General features: G+C 40.4%; 1 protein-coding gene across 2 annotated transcripts in view; it reads left to right on the top strand.

Moving 5' to 3' along the window:
• Positions 1-14399, top strand: part of dph6 (diphthamine biosynthesis 6) — a 265870-nt gene that overhangs the window by 96490 nt on the left and 154981 nt on the right. The window lies entirely within an intron of this gene.

Here is a 14399-nt window from a genome sequence, read left to right as displayed (position 1 = left end):
GGAGGACGTTAATGAAACTGCCTAACAATAAACCCACATAAGAAACCAAGAACTCGCCCTCCAACATTCTACAGTTATAACGTGATTCGGCAGGTATGGTGTTTATATTGTGGGTTAGCGGACAGGACCTGAGTCCGCCTGAATTTCGGGAGATTTTCGCGAGAAAATTTGTCCCGGGAGGTTTTCGGGAGAGGCGCTGAATTTTGGGAGTCTCCCGGAAAATCCGGGAGGGTTGGCAAGTATGCTTACAATAGAGCCTAAATAGGTTGTTGCATTAGCGCTTATAATAATATCACCAACACTTGGTTAATATTCAAGTCAGGAAATATAAATGAAGTATTGTTGGCAGTTTTTGAATGGTTATTCATTGGATTTTATGGGCGAAAAAGAGGACCTACGAATTAGACTTTATTTCTCAAGTTAGAATGCATTAAAAAAATACATCCGTCATGTCTTTCATAATGATTGTGAATGATAGGCAAAATTCCCCCCAAAAAGTGTGGTTACCCTTTAAGGCAGTAGTCCCCAACCACCGGGTCACGACCCGGTACCGGTCCGTGGATCGATTGGTACCGGAACGCACAAGAAAAAAAAATATATATATTTATATATATATATATATATATATATATATATATATATATATATATTTTTTTTTTTTTTTTTTAATTAAATCAACATAAGGAGCACAAGATACACTTACAATTAGTGCACCAACCCAAAAAACCTCCCTCCCCCATTTACACTCATTCACACTCATTCACACAAAAGGGTTTTCTTTCTGTTATTAATATTTATGGTTCCTACATTATATATCAATATAGATCAATACAGTCTGCAGGGATACAGTCCGTAAGCACACATGATTGTATTTTTTTATGACAAAAAAAAAAATCACCCCCCCGGTCTGTGGTACAAATTTTCAAGCGTTGACCGGTCCGCAGTTACAAAAAGGTTGAGGACCACTGCTTTAAGGTTAAAGCAGATTGATTTAATTATTTCTAATTAATAAAAATGTTTCTCAATTGCTGATGACAATAATAAAATTGTTCAAATTACAATTTACAAATGTATAAATACATGATTTGGGATGTAACTGTATCAAATTCTCACGGTACGATATCACAGTATTAAGGACAAGGTACAATATTATTATGGTAAATGTAAAAAAAAAAAAAAAGACTTAAAAATGCAAGTGTGTAAAATGAAGTGGCAGGAATGTTTAGGATGAACACACTTACTGTAAGTGAACATACAGTACATGTACAGTCGTGGTCAAAAGTTTACATACTCTTGTAAAGAACATAATGTCATGGCTGTCTTGAGTTTCCAATCATTTCTACAACTCCTATTTTTTTGTGATTGGAGCACATACTTGTTGGTCTCAAAAAACATTCATAAAGTTTGGTTCTTTTATGAATTTATTATGGGTCTACTGAAAATGTGACCAAATCTGCTGGGTCAAAAGTATACATACAGCAATGTTAATATTTGGTTTCATGTACCTTGGCAAGTTTCACTGCAATAAGGCGCTTTTGGTAGCCATCCACAAGCTTCTGGCAAGCTTCTGGTTTAACTTTTGACCACTTCTCTTGACAAAATTGGTGCAGTTCAGCTAAATTTGCTGGTTTTCTGACATTGACTTGTTTCTTCAGCATTGTCCACTTGTTTAAGTCAGGACTTTGGGAAGGCCATTCTAAAACCTTAATTCTAGCCTGATTTAGCCATTCCTTTACCATTTTTGACGTGTGTTTGCGGTCATTGTCCTGTTGGAACACCCGACTGCGCCCAAGACCCAACCTCCGGGGTGATGATTTTAGGTTGTCCTGAAGAATTTGGAGGTAATCCTCCTTTTTCATTGTCCCATTTACTCTCTGTAAAGCACCAGTTCCATTGGCAGCAAAACAGGCCCAGAGCATAATACAACCACCACCATGCTTGACGGTAGGTCTGGTGTTCCTGGGATTAAAGGCCTCACATTTTCTCCTCCAAACATATTGCTGGGTATTGTGGCCAAACAACTCAATGTTTTTTTCTTCTGACCACAGAAATTTCCTCCAGAAGGTCTTATCTTTGTCCATGTGATGTCAGATTGTGGATGGCTATCAAAAGTGCCTTATTGCAGTGAAACTTGCCAAGGGACATGTAACCAAATATTAACATTGCTGTATGTATACTTTTGACCCATCATATTTGTCACATTTTCAGTAGACCCATAATAAATTCATGATAGAACCAAACTTCATGAATGTTTTTTGTGACCAACAAGTATGTGCTCCAATCACTCTATCACAAAAAAATAAGAGTTGTAGAAATTATTGGAAACTCAAGACAGCCATGACATTATGTTCTTTACAAGTGTATGTCAACTTTTGACCACAACTGTATTTTTAAAGGCCTACTGAAACCCACTACTACCGACAACGCAGTCTGATAGTTTATATACCAATGATGAAATCTTAACATTGCAACACATGCCAATACGGCCGGGTTAGCTTACTAAAGTGCAATTTTAAATTTCGCGCAAAATATCCTGCTGAAAACGTCTCGGTATGATGACGTCTGCGCGTGACGTCACGGATTGTAGAGGACATTTTGGGACAGCATGGTGGCCAGCTATTAAGTTGTCTGTTTTCATCGCAAAATTCCACAGTATTCTGGACATCTGTGTTGGTGAATCTTTTGCAATTTGTTCAATGAACAATGGAGACAGCAAAGAAGAAAGCTGTAGGTGGGAAGCGGTGTATTGCGGCAGGTGTTGTGCTGGATAACGCATCCCCGCTGTAGAATGCACCCCTTGACTGGTGTGCCGGATAACACAGCCGGTGTTTCATTGTTTACATTCCCGGAAGATGACAGTCAAGCTTTACCATTGGCCTGTGGAGAACTGGGACAACAGAGACTCTTACCAGGAGGACTTTGAGTTGGATACGCAGACGCGGTACCGTGAGTACGCATGCATGTGCGGCTTCCAAACATTTGATTGCTTGCCCGTACGTGCGTGCCGCTATGTGCATGTCACATACGTAACTTTGGGGACTTTGGGGAAATATATGTGCTGTATGAACTTTGGGGAGGTGAACGGTACTTTGGGCTGTGGGATTGAGTGTGTTGTGCAGGTGTTTGAGTTGTATTGGCGGGTTATATGGACGGGAGGGGGGAGGTGTTTGTTATGCGGGATTAATTTGTGGCATATTAACTATAAGCCTGGTTGTGTTGTGGCTAATAGAGTATGTGTTTATTTACTGTTTTAGTCATTCCCAGCTGAATATCAGGTCGCACCCGCCTCTCACAGCATCTTCCCTATCTGAATCGCTCCCACTGCCCTCGAGTCCTTCACTCTCACTTTCCTCATCCACGAATCTTTCATCCTCGCTCAAATTAATGGGGAAATCGTCGCTTTCTCGGTCCGAATCGCTCTCGCTGCTGGTGGCCATGATTGTAAACAATGTGAGGAGCTCCACAACCTGTGACGTCACGCGCATATCGTCTGCTACTTCCGGTACAGGCAAGGCTTTTTTTATCAGCGACCAAAAGTTGCGAACTTTATCGTCGATGTTCTCTACTAAATCCTTTTAGCAAAAATATGGCAATATCGCGAAATGATCAAGTATGAGACATAGAATGGACCTGCTATCCCCGTTTAAATAAGAAAATCACATTTCAGTAGGCCTTTAAGCTATATACAGAGACATCCTGGATGAATACCAACGTTTCTCATCCAACCTGATGGAGTTTGAGAGGGGCTGCAAAGAGAAATGGGCAAAACTGCCCAAAGATAGGTGTGCCAAGCTTTTAGCATCGTATTCAAAAAGACTTAATATATTAATTGATGAAAATTGGGCTGTCTGCACTCTCAAAGTGCATGTTGTTGCCAAATGTATTTCATATGCTGTAAACCTAGTTCATAGTTGTTAGTTTCCTTTAATGCCAAACAAACACATACCAATCGTTGGTTAGAAGGCGATCACCGAATTTGTCCTCGCTTTCTCCCGTGTCGCTGTCTGTCGTGTCGTTTTCGTCGGTTTCGCTTGCATACGGTTCAAACCGATATGGCTCAATAGCTTCAGCTTCTTCTTCAATTTCGTTTTCGCTACCTGCTTCCACACTACAACCATCCGTTTCAATACATGCGTAATCTGTTGAATCGCTTAAGCCGCTGAAATCCGAGTCTGAATCCGAGCTAATGTCGCTATAGCTTGCTGTTCTTTCCGCCATGTTTGTTTGTATTGGCATCACTATGTGACGTCACAGGAAAATGGACGGGTGGTTAAAATCAGGCTGTAATTGCTGCCAAAGGTGCATCAACAAAGTATTGAACAAAGGCACGTAAACATGATTTTTTATTTTTTTATTTATACATTTCCAAAATGTAAAAAAAATAAAAAAATAAAAAATCACATTGTCATTATGTGGTGTTATCTGTATAATAATGATGAGGACAATAATGAATGCATTCCCTTTTGGAATAAGGCTGTAACACCACGAAACATGGAAAAAGTTAATAATTTTCGGATGCACTGTATTGTGGTGATATTGTTTAACTGTCAATAGCACTCACCATAAATAAATGAAAACGTTTACATGTGATCTGTATCACTATTGGTATCAGCCGATCTCACTAGTAGATGATAGGCATTGGAATCGGCAGCATAATTATCCCTAATTGTGGCAATTAGGCACAGTCCTGCAGATGAAACAATACATTGTTGCAACTCATGATTTCTCAATAAAACTAGTTGAAAAGGCTTGTTTGGTGTCGTAACAAACTCTGGTTTTAAAGTCCACTGAATTTATTGAAAACTATGACGTAAAAAGCCCCCCTTCCAGAAGCTTTTTTTACCCATCCAAAGTGTGATTTCGCTGTCCCTGGCGGCAGCCTAGTTGGACCTTCTAGCGGGCTTATTTGGCTTTAATGCGGCATAATGACGTCTGGTAATTGGGTTTGGGTCGGCTTGTGAAACCTTGGTTTTAGGGAGGGAGACAGTGATGTGGTCACCGTTTAAAATAAAGTGGTGTTAGATGGCTGAAGGCTCCGCCATCCTAAACGGCGTCCGGGCGCATCAATTAAAACAACACTCATCCAAATGCTCCTGCCAGGAGAAATGTGTTGACATTAATGCTATCTTTGCATCGTTTGGCACTTTGCTATCGTTCTGTTTTAAGTCCATTGCGGGTCGTTCATTATTTAAGAGGAGAAAAGTTAATGAAACTATCAAAAAAAGGGATGTGGTATCCCCTTTGCGATTTGGTGCCAATTATTAAGATTTTGTTAAAAGACATGACTAATTATAGGGGATATTTAAAAGGCATTTGAATTTTAATGCATCCTCTCCTTATTACCTTTGTGGCAAGGTTAAGATGAGAGGATGTTGAGATTAGATATTCTCACTCTAATTAAGATCCCCTGGGAAGAGAGAATAAGGGTCTGCTCATTCTACCGTCCTCTCATCCTCAAACACCCCCGCCGTGTTGGACCACCGCAGCCTGGAGATACAACTGGGAATAGGATGAACCCGCGGAGGCAAGGCTTCACATCTTACGGCCGTCACTCCCCACGGGGTAATAAGAGGGGGGGTCGGCCGACTGACACCTTAACCTTTGAGCTTGTCAGGCCATGAGGGAAGCGATATTCTCACATTACGATTAACTTTGCTGCTTTATTTAGACGTGCCAAGGCGAGGAGTGCCGCCATGTAACGCCCCCCCCCAGAGCACGCCGACAGATTTCTTGGACCGTCTTGGCCATCAATAGCGACACAACGATGAGTAATCTGTTGCTTATTAAAGGGGAACATTATCACAATTTCAGAATGGTTAAAACCATTAAAAATCAGTTCCCAGTGGCTTATTTTATTTTTCGAAGTTTTTTTCAAAATATTACCCATCACGCAATATCCCTAAAAAAAGCTTCAAAGTGCCTGATTTTAACCACCCGTCCATTTTCCTGTGACGTCACATAGTGAAGCCAACACAAACAAACATGGCGGAAAGAACAGCACGGTATAGCGACATTAGCTCGGATTCAGACTCGGATTTCAGCGGCTTAAGCGATTCAACAGATTACGCATGTATTGAAACGGATGGTTGTAGTGTGGAGGCAGGTAGCGAAAACGAAATTGAAGAAGAAGCTGAAGCTATTGAGCCATATCGGTTTGAACCGTATGCAAGCGAAACCGACGAAAACGACACGACAGCCAGCGACACGGGAGAAAGCGAGGACGAATTCGGCGATTGCCTTCTAACCAACGATTGGTATGTGTTTGTTTGGCATTAAAGGAAACTAACAACTATGAACTAGGTTTACAGCATATGAAATACATTTGGCAACAACATGCACTTTGAGAGTGCAGACAGCCCAATTTTCATCAATTAATATATTCTGTAGACATACCCTCATCCGCGCTCTTTTCCTGAAAGCTGATCTGTCCAGTTTTGGAGTTGATGTCAGCAGGCCAGGGAAGCTAGGGTCGATAGGGGGTTTAGCTCGCTCGTCTGCGGGAACAAACTGCCGCCATTGCTTGCCGTGCTACCGAGGTCCTTTGTCCCTGAATTGCTCACACACTCTGGCAGATTCAATGGGGGTCTGGCGGCAGATTTCTTTGACTTTATCGTTGGAAATGCATCTGCTTTGAGTGTCGCAGGATATCCACACATTCTCGCCATCTCTGTCGTAGCATAGCTTTCGTCTGTAAAGTGTGCGGAACAAACGTCCAATTTCTTGCCACTTTCGCATCTTTGGGCCACTGGTGCTACTTGAATCCGTCCCTGTTTGGGTTGTTACACCCTCCGACAACACACCGACGAGGCATGATGTCTCCAAGGTACGGAAAACAGTCAAAAAAACAGAAAATAACAGAGCTGATTTGACTCGGTGTTTGAGAAAATGGTGGATTGCTTCCCGATGTGACGCCACGTTGTGACGTCATCGCTCCGAGAGCGAATATTAGAAAGGCCAAAATTCACCCATTTAGTGTTCGGAAATCGGTTAAAAAAAATATATGGTCTTTTTTCTGCAACATCAAGGTATATATTGACGCTTACATAGGTCTGGTGATAATATTCCTCTTTAAAGCTCACGTCAATCAATTAAAACATAACGCTTACTTACAGTTTGGATCGGTGAAACGTGGTGAGGCTTCCATTTTCACTGAATAATTATGGCAAAAATGTGAACTGATTAATTAATCCCATCCTAAATATTGGCACAGCTTTAAAATTAATCTGAAAATTAAACAAATGTTGAAAATGTTGTCAATTGTTTGGAATTGGCTATTGATTAATCACATCGTAAATATACTGTACTTTCCGAACTATAGAGCACACCAGTGTTAAAGCTCCACACACCAAACTTTAGAAGAAATACATATTTTTACATATAGTCGTGGTCAAAAGTTGACATACACTTGTAAAGAACATAATGTCATGGCTGTCTTGAGTTTCCAATAATTTCTACAAATCTTATTTTTTTTTGTGATAGAGTGATTGGAGCACATACTTGTTGGTCACAAAAAACATTCATGAAGTTTGGTTCTTTTATGAATTTATTATGGGTCTACTGAAAATGTGACCAAATCTGCTGGGTCAAAAGTATACATACAGCAACATACATTATCAATTTTGGTGATGTAGAAAAGTTACAATCAAATCAAATTAGTTTCACGGCATGGCTTCTTAACTTCATGTGAGTGATTATGATTGACGACACCTGTTGACTTCTCTGAGCCCATTTAAATAGGGCTCATGTGATGCAGTCATTAGACTCGGTTACACACGCGACAATGGGAAAGTCAGTACAGATCTGAAAAAACGAATCATTGAAGTCAGGAAAGTCACTTGGAGCCATTTCAAAGCAGCTTACGGTCCCAAGAGCAACTGTGCAGACAATTATAAGTATAAAGTGCATGGCACAGTTTTGTCACTGCCACAATCAGGAAGAAAACGCAAGCTATCTCCTTCTGCTGAGAGGAAATTGGTCAGGATGATCAAGAGTCAACTGAGAACCACCAAAAAGCAGGTCTGAAATTAATTGGAAGCTGTATTAGTGTCCACAGTTAAGCATGTTTTGCATCGCCATGGACTGAGAGGCTACCATGCAAGAAGGAAGCCCTTTCTCCAGAAGCGACACCTTAAGGCTTGTCTAATGTTTGCTGCTGATCACATGGACAAAGATAAGACCTTCTGGAGGAAAGTTCTGTGGTCAGATGAAACATAAATTGAGCTGTTTGGCCACAATACCCAGCAATATGTTTGGAGGAGAAAATGTGAGGCCTTTAATCCCAGGAACACCACACCTACCGTCAAGCATGGTGGTGGTAGTATTATGCTCTGGACCTGTTTTGTTGCCGATGGAACTGGTGCTTTACAGAGAGTAAATGGGACAATGAAAAGGGAGGATTACCTCCAAATTCTTCAGGACAACCTAAAATCATCAGCCCGGAGGTTGGGTCTTGGGCGCAGTTGGGTGTTCCAACAGGACAATGACCCCAAACACACGTCAAAAGTGGTAACGGAATGGCTAAATCAGGCTAGAATTAAGGTTTTAGAATGGCCTTCCCAAAGTCCTGACTTAAACCCCATTGAGAACATGTGGACAATGCTGAAGAAACAAGTACATGTCAGAAAACCAACAAATTTTGCTGAAGTTCACCAATTTTGTCAAGAGGAGTGGTCAAAAATACAACCAGAAGCTTGTGGATGGCTACCAAAAGCGCCTTATTGCAGTGAAACTTGTAACCAAATATTAACATTGCTGTATGTATACCGTATTTTCCGCACTATAAGGCGCACCGGATTATTAGCCGCACCTTCAATGAATGGCATATTTCATAACTTTGTCCACCAATAAGCCGCCCCGGACTATAAGCCGCGCCTACGCTGCGCTAAAGGGAATGTCAAAAAAACAGTCAGATAGGTCAGTCAAACTTTAATAATATATTAAAAACCAGCGTTCTAACAACTCTGTTCACTCCCAAAATGTACGCAAATGTGCAATCACAAACATAGTAAAATTCAAAATAGTGCAGAGCAATAGCAACATAATGTTGCTCGAACGTTAATGTCACAACACACAAAATAAACATAGCGCTCACTTTCTGAAGTTATTCTTCATTCGTAAATCCTTCGTCTTCGGTGTCCGAAGTGAAAAGTTGGGCAAATGTGAGATCCAAAATGGCCGGTTCCGTCTCGTCGAAGTCATCGGAGTCAGTGTCACTGTTATCCAGCAGTTCTGTGAATCCTGCCTTCCGGAAAGCTCGGACCACAGTTGTGACCGAAATATCTGCCCAGGCATTTACGATCCACTGGCAGATGTTGGCGTCGTCTGGCGCTGCCTCCCTGTCTTAGTGAAGGTGTGTTCGCCTTCTGTCATCCATTGTTCCCACGCAGTTAGCAGTCTAGCTTCGAATGCCCTGTTGACACCAATATCTAGCGGCTGGAGGTCTTTTGTCAATCCACCCGGAATGACGGCGAGTATTGAATTAAGTGCGTAAGCGTGTCTCTTAATGTGATGTTATGAGCTAGCAAATATAACAACTACACTACCCAGCATGCAACGATAGTTACGAGCATGCGCGGTAGCCCTGAGAAGCGTTGTATGCTGGCAGTTAGAATGTGGTTATGAGCACGCTGTGAGTAAACGTTGAGAACTCAGTTAACACGCCTCGTCTGCATTATTTATAATTAGACAGACAACACACTTAATAGGAGCCATTTTGGGGTCTTTACATAAACACACAAATGGAAATGAAACGTCACATATCCCAGCATGCACCGCGCGCTTCTTCGTCATCCACTGTTCCCACGCAGTTAGCAGTCTAGCTTCGAATGCCCTGTTGACACCAATATCTAGCGGCTGGAGGTCTTTTGTCAATCCACCCGGAATGACGGCGAGTATTGAATTAAGCGCGTAAGCGTGTCTCTTAATGTGATGTTATGAGCTAGCAAATATAACAACTATACTACCCAGCATGCAACGATAGTTACGAGCATGCGCGGTAGCCCTGAGAAGCGTTGTTGTATGCTGGGAGTTAGAATGTGGTTATGAGCACGCTGTAAGTAAACGTTGAGAACTCAGTTAACACGCCTCGTCTGCATTATTTATAATTAGACAGACAACACACTTAATAGGAGCCATTTTGGGGTCTTTACATAAACACACAAACATATCCCAGCATGCACTGCGCGCTTCTTCTTCTTCCGGGGGCGGGTGGTTGCTTACAGTACAAGAAGAAGCGCTTCCTGTTCTATGGGGGCGGGTGCTTACCTTGGCGGTTGCTTGCGTAGAAGAAGAAGCGCTTCCTGCTCTACCGGGAAAAAAGATGGCGGCTGTTTACCGAAGTTGCGAGAACGAAACTTTATGAAAATGAATCTTAATATTTATCCATATATAAAGCGCACCGGGTTAAAAGCCGCACTGTCAGCTTTTGAGTAAATTGTGGTTTTTAGGTGCGGCTAATGGTGCGGAAAATACGGTACTTTTGACCCAGCAGATTTGCTCACATTTTCAGTAGACCCATAATAAATTCATAAAACCAAACTTCATGAATGTTTTTTTGTGACCAACAAGTATGTGCTCCAATCACTCTATCACAAAAAAATACGAGTTGTAGAAATGATTGGAAACTCAAGACAGCCATGACATTATGTCCTTTACAAGTGTATGTCAACTTTTGTGTGTACTAACTGTAGGTTAGTACACACAAAAAATTTAAATCGAGAATGAATTGATTGATATGAATTTTTTGAATTTCATGGAACTCTCTGTTGCATAAGATCATCGTAAATACGAGCAAGTGGGGCAACCTAAAACATTAAATTTAAGAATTAATTGATCCTTAATAAATATGAAGATTGTATTGATCAATTTTTTTATTTTTATTTTTTATTTTTTATTAAATCAACATAGAAAAAAACACACAATACACTTTCAACTAGTGCATCAACCCAAAAAAAAAACCCTCCCTCCCCCATTCACACTCATACACACCCACTCACACAAAAGGGGTTGTTTCTTTCTGCTACCAATATTCTGGTTCCCACAACATGGACAACACTTCTGCAAGGGACACAGTCAACATAATTACTATTTTTTCTTTTTTTTAATGTGATTATTTTTATATTGTTTTACTTTCTTTTTTTATCCAAGAAAAGATTTATTTATCTTATCTAAAAAAAAGAAGAAGAAAAAAATTTAAATTAAAAAAAAGGACCTTATCTTCACCAGACCTGGTTGTAAATGAAATTAGCTTCGTTTAAAGGTTTTTTTTAAAAAACCAGGTCCAGTCCAGATAATGTCCACACACCTTCATTCATGTACACTGAAAAAAAATAAAAATAAAAAAATAAAATAGAAACATTTTGGAACACAACAGATTGCATATAATCTATAAACAAAATTACATTTTCAAAACAAACAAAAAAAATGTATGTACAGTCCAGATTATGTTCAGGTCACTAAAAATTAGGGAATACAACAACAGATAGCATGTAATCTATAAACATAATTACACTTTCAACATAAGCCTTTGAGGACTTTCCATCTTTTTTTATGTTTTTTGGCATCATTATCATTTTCAACCATGTAACTTTCTAAAGTTAAAAAATACTGAATAAATGTTTTAAAGAAAGTAATACTAAGTGAATATCTGTTTTTGGCCTTTAAAATAAACCTTTTACCGAGTACTGTAATTAAATTGATTAAATCATGGTTGTCAATGAACTCTCCCAAAATAACAGAAACCACATCAAACTTCATAAACAAACCAATCCTTAAACACATTTTTTCAACTTCCACCCAAAAAGAAGACACAATATGACAATACCAAAACAAATGCAGGGTGGATTCAGACTCCTGACAACAAAATCGGCAGTCATCTGACTCTGTCATATTCCATAATTTTAACATTTTCCCCGTGGGTAAGAAGTTATAAATAATTTGAATTTGAAAATAACGATTTTTCGCACATCAATAGTAGTTTTATGGATTAGTTTGAATATGGCATCCCACGGCAACGGGCAGTCAAAAAAGTCCTCCCATTTTCCAAATGTGTTGTATGGGGCAGCCTTCAAAGATTTCTTTATTAAATAAAACTTACAGTGGGGCAAAAAAGTATTTAGTCAGCCACCGATTGTGCAAGTTCTCCCACTTAAAATGATGACAGAGGTCTGTAATTTTCATCATAGGTACACTTCAACTGTGAGAGACAGAATGTGAAAAAAAAATCCAGGAATTCACATTGTAGGAATTTTAAAGAATTTATTTGTAAATTATGGTGGAAAATAAGTATTTGGTCACTTCAAACAAGGAAGATCTCTGGCTCTCACAGACCTGTAACTTCTTCTTTAAGAAGCTCTTCTGTCCTCCACTCGTTACCTGTGTTAATGGCACCTGTTTGAACTCGTTATCTGTATAAAAGACACCTGTCCACAGCCTCAAACAGTCAGACTCCAAACTGCACTATGGGCAAGACCAAAGAGCTGTCGATGGACACCAGGAAAAGAATTGTAGACCTGCACCAGACTGTGAAGAGTGAATCTACAATAGGCAAGCAGCTTGGTGTGAGAAAATCAACTGTGGGAGCAATTATCAGAAAATGGAAGACATACAAGACCACTGATAATCTCCCTCGATCTGGGGCTCCACGCAAGATCTCATCCTGTGGGGTCAAAATGATCATGAGAATGGTGAGCAAAAATCCCAGAACCACACGGGGGACCTGGTGAATGGCCTGCAGAGAGCTGGGACCAAAGTAACAAAGGTTACCATCAGTAACACACTACGCCGACAGGGAATGGAATCCTGCAGTGCCAGACGTGTCCCCCTGCTTAAGCCAGTGCATGTCCAGGCCCGTCTGAAGTTTGCCAGAGAGCACATGGACGATACAGCAGAGGATTGGGAGAATGTCATGTGGTCAGATGAAACCAAAATAGAACTTTTTGGTATAAACTCAACTCGTCGTGTTTGGAGGAGGAAGAATACTGAGTTGCATCCCAAGAACACCATACCTACTGTGAAGCATGGGGGTGGAAACATCATGTTTTGGGGCTGTTTTTCTGCTAAGGGGACAGGCCGACTGATCCGTGTTAAGGAAAGAATGAATGGGGCCATGTATCGTGAGATTTTGAGCCAAAACCTCCTTCCATCAGTGAGAGCTTTGAAGATGAAACGTGGCTGGGTCTTCCAGCATGGCAATGATCCCAAACACACCGCCCGGGCAACGAAGGAGTGGCTCCATAAGAAGCATTTGAAAGTCCTGGAGTGGCCTAGCCAGTCTCCAGACCTTAACCCCATAGAAAATCTGTGGAGGGAGTTGAAATTCCGTGTTGCTCGGCGACAGCCCCAAAACATCACTGCTCTCGAGAAGATCTGCGTGGAGGAATGGGCCAAAATACCAGCTACTGTGTGTGTGCAAACCTGGTAAAGACCTATAGTAATCGTTTGACCTCTGTTATTGCCAACAAAGGTTATATTACAAAGTATTGAGTTGAAATTTTGTTATTGACCAAATACTTATTTTCCACCATAATTTACAAATAAATTCTTTAAAAATCCTACAATTTGAATTCCTGGATTTTTTTTTTCACATTTTGTCTCTCACAGTTGAAGTGTACCTATGATGAAAATTACAGACCTCTGTCATCATTTTAAGTGGGAGAACTTGCACAATTGGTGGCTGACTAAATACTTTTTTGCCCCACTGTATATATTTTTCTATTTATTTTAGTTCCTTTTTGCCAACTCGAATTTCTTATTAGAGGTGTATTGATCTAATTTGTGATTTATCGTGTTATAAATTTAGGCAAGAAGTGTGCACCCTAAAAAAATCTTGGAGAAAGTATTGCCAAATGATTGTTTAGAATCTTGACAATTGTGTTGAAATAATTTTCACTTAATTGCTTCATAAAGTTAGGTCAACAGCGTGCACTAAAACAAAACAATTGCAAATTTAATAGTTGAACACATTTCTGGTTATGACGACAGGATATTCTAAGCTACCCAAAGCAGCTGGAAAATTTGATGTGAATGTTTTATTTTCTTTCTTTTTTTTGCTCATGAAAAAATAGTTGTTTAAAAGGGTGAGCTGGAGTTCAGCACAGCGCCATCAAGAGCTGGCCGCTAGAAGGCAAAGTGAAGAATTTTAGTCTCCCCAAGGAGAAAAATTCAACAATTCACCAAAGCGTGTTTATCGTAAGTCTGGTTCAACCTAATCAAGCCACCGTCTCGATTGGGTAGCCTTAGGATGTTGACCTAATGAGGCCCAGGAGTAGCGAGGCATGCTGAGTATCCCTTCTTTTCCCTCCTCGTGCCTATGAGTCACTATTTCAGGCGACCGTGAGGGGAAAAAGACAAATAAACAACATTTCTTTCCAGAGTTTATGTTCTCTCAGGGAACGAAATAA

Source organism: Nerophis lumbriciformis, linkage group LG08, assembly GCF_033978685.3.
Source record: "Nerophis lumbriciformis linkage group LG08, RoL_Nlum_v2.1, whole genome shotgun sequence".
Lineage (NCBI taxonomy): Eukaryota > Metazoa > Chordata > Actinopteri > Syngnathiformes > Syngnathidae > Nerophis > Nerophis lumbriciformis.
This window is presented reverse-complemented; position numbering and strand designations above follow the sequence as displayed.